The sequence below is a fragment of the Arachis hypogaea genome, chromosome 16 (assembly GCF_003086295.3).
Source record: "Arachis hypogaea cultivar Tifrunner chromosome 16, arahy.Tifrunner.gnm2.J5K5, whole genome shotgun sequence".
NCBI classification, from domain to species: Eukaryota; Viridiplantae; Streptophyta; class Magnoliopsida; order Fabales; family Fabaceae; genus Arachis; species Arachis hypogaea.
In genome coordinates, this window is record NC_092051.1 from 82,551,157 (window position 1) to 82,558,052 (window position 6,896).

At 34.7% G+C, this 6,896-nt stretch overlaps 1 long non-coding RNA gene across 1 annotated transcript; it reads right to left on the bottom strand.

Annotated features, from left to right (window-relative positions):
• Positions 1–385: 385 nt before the first annotated feature.
• On the bottom strand, positions 386–3,356 carry LOC112758426 (uncharacterized). Its single transcript, XR_003179632.3, has 4 exons — positions 3,187–3,356; positions 3,041–3,094; positions 2,807–2,963; positions 386–666 (listed from the first exon to the last, which is right to left on the bottom strand). It is a non-coding gene; the product is annotated as an uncharacterized lncRNA (long non-coding RNA).
• Positions 3,357–6,896: the final 3,540 nt, after the last annotated feature.

The window sequence follows — 6,896 nt, forward strand, 5'->3', positions numbered from 1 at the left end:
TTGTTGTACATCTATAGGTTGTATCTTTATTTTTGTATCAAATAAAATTTAAATATTATTTATATAAAAATTTCTATCCAACTACAAAAAAATATGAAAAACATAATTAACAACAAAGAAATACAAATTGATTATGTAACATCCTACTACACAGTGTTTTACACTTAAGTCGTAGAACAGAGGTAGTGTGGTATAATAGACCTCTAAATAGTAAAGATATACATATAATACTGAAAGAAATAATATACTAGGAGCCTTGAAACAAAACGGGTAAACAAAATTCCAAAATAAAAAGTGCAACGCTCAAGGAATAGGATTACTTGCATGCTAAGAGACCTAATAGGAACATGATAAAGATAAGCAGAAGGATAAAGGAAAGCCAAGGTAACAGCATAACTAGCCCCTGACTCAGCCTGCGAAGCTAAGGCTGGCCGGAGGATATATATATATACATATAAACATACTTAAGTATCCCCAAAATACACCAAAACATCAAAGTAAACTCCTATCTCTCCCTAATCCTCTAAGAGGAGCAGCATACACAAGTTACTTGGAGAGTAAGCTAAACAAATATATACATATATACAACCAAAAACCAAAATACACCCAAGGACTACTTCGCTTCCCAAGATCCAGACGTCTAGCGAGGAGCCTTTCGACCTGCATCTGAAAAACAACAATACAATATGGAATGAGAACCGGAGGTTCTCAGCATGGTAAAAGTGCCACGCGCATAAGAAATACGGTCCTGAGAATGCCATAGGCAATCATAGAACTCCGTTATTCAATTATCCAACTTAAGTACTAAACAGAAACCATAAATAGGGGTAGGTATTCTAAATCTGCCTAACTTACTCAAGTTCAAGCTTAACCTAACACCAAACCATTTCCTCCGTTTCCTCCATCCTTTCATCATTCAGAATGTAACAGAAACAAGCAACCAAACAAGTTCACGCACAAGTAATGATCAAATAGTACAAATAGCAAGTATAACAAATAGCAGGTAATATATATCAATTAGGCATACCCAAAAAAATGCATAGCAATCAATACAAACAAATGCATATGATGCATGCCTGTCCTATGGCTGATGGGGCCCATCTGTCGGTTATCCAGCCAACCCGACAAGTCCGAAAACCTTAGACTGTCCCCCGTCGCGCATCCCCAAGAGTCTATGCATAGAGTTCACATTCATATTTCATAAAATCACTCAATGGGGGCTATCCATACCCGGGAATTTATACGTGCCCGGTCACCCTTACGACGTAGGGTCAACAGAGTATCGAGATTCAACCTGGAACACGTGATGGCGAGCCACGGCTCTTACCTAGGGAACTCGTATCTCAGATAGCATTATTCAAAAGCCATTTCATAGTCATAATCATTATTTAATCATTCATCAAGTCATGGCATATTAACTCCTTTTATTAACAACCTCCCTTTCACATTTTTCATCGTCATTCCCTTATAATTCAACTTGATTACCCTTTCCGGGTCCTGACCAAACTTTTTATCAAACTCTTCTCATCCTTCTTAATATCTAATAATCTTAAAATCAACCCAACTCTAACATTAAATCAATCACATCACACGAGGATTGAACTTTAACTTCTCGAACTCATGACTATCACTAAGACATCCTCGACACTCTATTTTCTTTTCTGTTTCTAATATAGCAAATGAACTCGGAATTGCACAAACTTTATGTCCAGGCGTTCATATTGAAATAAAATTTCTAACAAACTAAATATCATAATTTTCTGATTTTTCTAGCCTCAGAAATAAAGGAAAAACCGTGACTGCTCTGCAGTGCATAAAACCAGAAAAACAGCAGCAGCATGTGATATTCAAAATTCAATATAAAATACAAGTTAAATCCAATGACTTTGAAAATTAATGTAGTTAAAATTTACTCATCCAGGTTTCTTTCTCAATTGGTTCTGAGTCAATACCATTTTTAATGAAAAAGTTACATTACCTGGAAGTTAAGTAAAAATGAGACAAAATCTGTTTTAAAAACCAACAAGTTTAGTACCTTTCAATTGGAATAACTTTTATTACAAAACTCCAAATAAGCTAAATTTTGATTTGAGAACCCCTAGCTCATCCAAAACCAAGTGTGTCTTGGTTGCAACCCAATTTCTATTTAATTCTAAGAGTTACAAGCATTGGAAGTTGATGCATAGCTTGCTGAAATCTGTTTCTTTTTAGTTTTGACCACCAATATTCAAAAATTCACAGCTCCCAATCCTCAACTCTTAAAATTTTGAAATTTTAGAGAAATAAAGCAAGTTAATCAAATTTTATAACAAAATTGGTTTCGCTCCAAAACTCAACTCGTAAAAGTCGCAGCAAGACAAACAAGTTGCTGCCTGTTTGATCTTTTCTGCTGCTGGACAGATTTAACAACCTAACTTTAAAAATTTGTCATAAATTGTATATTTAACAAAAAGGTCCCAAAATTTCCAGTTTAGTTCCTTATATTCCCAAGTTTAGCCCAAACTTGGTCTCATACAATTCCGATCATTACATAATTAGTTACAGCATATACAATACCACCACAACACAACTCTACATCCTTATTAACAAACACCAATTCTAATCCATCATAAATAAATATAAGAGCACACCATTAATAGCTTTCACACCTCATAATTCTAATATATAAATTCACTAACAAATCTATTCTAACAACATTACAAGGCTAATCATTAATTACAACAAACAATCCAACTTATTCTATGGTTCCTCTAACCTAAGTTTTCACAACACCGTAAATATTAAACGTGCGAAACTTAAACCATACCTTGGCCGATCACTTAATTCACCCAAGGCAGCTTCTCAACATAAAATCACAGCCCCTCCAAGCTCAATCAAACAGCCCCAAAGCAAGCCTTGTCACCAACAAAGCTCCAAGTAATCCAAATTCAAGTTCAATGCATAAACACCCTCTTAAACTACACCTAATACACATATATATGTTCCAATTCAGTTCTCTATTACCAAAAACAAGATTGAGCTAGGGTTAGGGTGTTCATACCATACCCATATGCTCAATAGCTTGAGCCCACAAGTTCCGGAATCTAACTTGAACCTAGAACACAAAAATTGGACAAGATTCACTATAGGTTTTCAAGTTTACCAAAGAAAGAGGGATAGAGATTCTGAACTCAATAGAAGGCTTACCAGAGAAATTGTTTGGATAGAAAGGTAGAGCTCGACGCGCTGAGCGCGTGGCCGCGAATGGTGCGGCAATCGGAGCCCGGATGAGGAAGTTATGGTAGTTGGAAGGAATGGTGAGGGTTAGGTTTCTTCTCTTCTCCCCCTTGCTGTGTTTTTCGTTGCTGTGGTGAAATGGAGAAGATGAAGCTGCTGCTTCATTTATGTTAGGGGCCCGGTTGAACCCATGGATCCGGTTTGGGCTCCGGTTCAACCGGTTCGGCCCTTCCGGTCCGATTTTGGGCCAAATTATCGAAATTGGTATCAAAATTCTCGTTTCGATGAGCTCTATCCTATTTTGATATTAGTTTTGTATTTTTAACTTTCCTAATTAAAATTTAATTTACTAACTAATAATTTACCGATTTTAGCGGGGTTTACAGATTAAATAGTATCTGATCATCTCAATTTATCAAAGAATTCTCTATACACAACATTAATCATGCAATTCTCAAAAACTCCCTCATGATATAAAAGTTTATAATAACATAATACATTAAGGGGATAAATACATAGAGTAAGATTAATCTACTCTAAATTAGAAATAGAACTATTTAATTAATTTGATTATCTATTTTAGAACAAATTATTATAATTATGTGCATTTGATTCCTGAAACTAAAAATATATGATTTCTTTTCAATTGATAGTTTTATTATTTATATATATGTATATATTAATTATTTAATTAATGGTTTCTTTGTTACGAGGATATACTTATTTTGTTTAAATAATTCTAAATATTTTTTTATTTATGTATATGTATATATTAATTTTAGGTAAATATATTTAAGTCACATAGGTTAATTATTTTTTTATTATGATTATTTTCTTTTGAGCCCACAATTATTCAATGGTTCTTTTAGGGTAAAACATGTATATAAACCCGAGCAATGCCAATATTATACGAATCTCCCAAAACAAATAACATTACTAGATGTCTTCAATTATATCTTTATATAAATCGAATTAATAGAATTCAAATTACACATTATAGTACTATATCGAAACAAGTGTGTTCAAAATACATGAAAATCCGGATTTAAGTATAAATCGAATTCATCAAATTCAAATTAGCCCTCATAGCACTAAATCGAATCATTATGATTCGAATTACATGTAATTTGATTTATGCTCAATGGTGGCCAAGGGTAAATAGAATCCATTATGTTCGAATTAGTATGCATTGAGCTATATATAAATTGAATTTAAAGAATTCAATTTAGTATGATACCAACGTATTCATGTAGGAGCTGAACGTGAATTGCTCATCATAGTGGGACTCAAAATGGCCAGTGATGGTATTTTTTAGTTCAGAGCACTATAGAGCGTTTATTAAGAAAAAATGCGATATGGAATTAAATTTACTAATAAGGATCCGCTTAGTATTTTTCTCAAACATTCAACAAGTTTTATCGAGTTTCAGAATACTATAATCCAAAAACTAGGGATGCATGGTGTGAAACAGGTGAAGAAGTTATTCTATAGAATTCTGATTTCTGTATTGTGGGATGATGTAAAGTACGATTCATTTGTCATAGGCAGTGACAAAGATTTTCAAGTTCTATTCCATTGTCATTGTTAGTTTCCTGAGGTGAGGACCCTTGAGCTATTGGCCCAGCTTTTAGACATGGCCTATAGTTTAGGAGGTTCGAACCAAAATCATCAACCTTCAACAATGCCAGGCTGCTCTAGTTCAATGCTTCTTGGTGTCTCATCATCTATGCCTGTGGTGCACTTGAGACAGTTTTGATTGCGTCTCTGTCCTTCGCAGTTGATTGAAATCACAATCGTGACGGAGAAATATGTAATACTTGACCATTCGGTGAGCTTGCAATTGCTATGGCTGGTACTCCTGTTATAGTCCTAGTTTCCGGAGAGGGTGGAGCCTCGGATGGTGTGAAGGATGTACTGTGGGATGATGATGATTATGATGATGATGATGATGATGATGACGTGGATCCTGATGATTGGACTTTTGACGGTTTAGAATTTCACAAATGAAATCTCGTTGCAAGTATAGTTTCTAAACCAACAATAGTCCTTTCATACAAAAATTTGGTTATCACAAGTAACAAACCCCTAAATTTATAAACCGAAGTATTGAACCTCGGGTCGTTCTCCCTAGGAATTGCAATAAAGTGTTCTTGTTATCGGTTATGAGGTATGTTTTGGGGTTTTTGATAAGAGACATGAAAGGTAAATGACAAGAAAGTAAACTAATTGCTAAAAAGGTCTTGGCAAGGTTTGGTGGTCAAGGATCTCTATCCTAATCACTAACCACAACATGAGAATTGGCAAGGATCAATCCCACTAAGTTAACCTCTAACTAATAGTAGAGGAAAGTCAAGTGAGCTATATCAATCCAAGTCCATAAGTCCTAGTTCTCCACCAAATCAATTAGTGAGATCTAGAGCTAATGGCTCCCAATCGTCAATCACTTGGACATTAGCAACTCAAGAGTTCCTAAGTTACCTTCCCAAGCCAAGAGCACTAAAATTCTACTCTAAAATCCAACCAAGCATTTTATCAAATACTTGGAAGGCATGAAAGGAAAGCATAGTAAAAAGTGCAAGGAAAGTAAATCTACACTTCTCAATTGCAAGGAATTAAACAACAACAAATCAAATGAACAATAAAGGAACATGAATCATAAATTGTATTAAAGAAAAATAGAAGAAACAAAAGTGCATCAACATAAAAGTAGAGAATTACATGAATTAAATGCAAAACTAGAAAGAGGAAAGGTAGAAGAAGAAGAATTGCAAGAGAAAAGTAAATCAAAGCATGAAATTAAACTAGATCTAAGAGTTCCTAATCTAGATCTATCCTACTCTTAATTCAAGAGAGAAGAGAGAGCTTCTCTCTCTAGAAACTAACTAAAGCCTCATAAAACTGAAATAAAACTAAACTAATGGCTAGATGTCTCATCCCCCTTCAATCCTTGGGTTAAATAGCATTAGAAATGAGTTGGATTGGGCCCACAAGGCTTTAGAATTCGCTGGCCACTAATTTGCTTTTAATGAATCACGTGAAAATCGGTACGTAAGCCCCCCTAAACGTGATGAAACTATGGCAAATCTTATATCATTTCGAAGCCCTGGATATTAGCTTTCCAACACAATTGGAACCACATCATTTGGACCTCTGTAGCTCAAGTTATGGTCGATTGAGTGCGAAGAGGTCGGCTTGACAGCTTTTGCGATTCCTTCATTTCTTCATGAGTTCTCCATTTTTACATGCTTTTCCTTCATTCCCTTGATCCAATCTTTGCCTCCTAAACCTGAAATCACTTAACAAACATATCAAGGCATCTAATAGAATCAAGGTGAATTAAATTTAGCTATTCTAAGTCCTAAAAAGCATGTGTTCACTTTTAAGCACAATTAAAGGGGAATTTACAAAACCATGCTATTTCATTGAATAAATATGGGTAAAAGGTGATAAAATCCCTTAAATGAGGCATAAGATAAACCCTACAAATGGGGTTTATCAACCTCCCCACACTTAAACCAAGCATGTCCTCATGCTTAAACCAAGAGAAAGCATAGGGGTATCAACATTTATTCAATGAAATCTAACTAAATGCAACCTAAACTATATGGAATTATCTACGTGAATGAATTTCTTGGTCAAAATAAATCAATGTCCAAGAAGCATATATGCACAAGGGATAA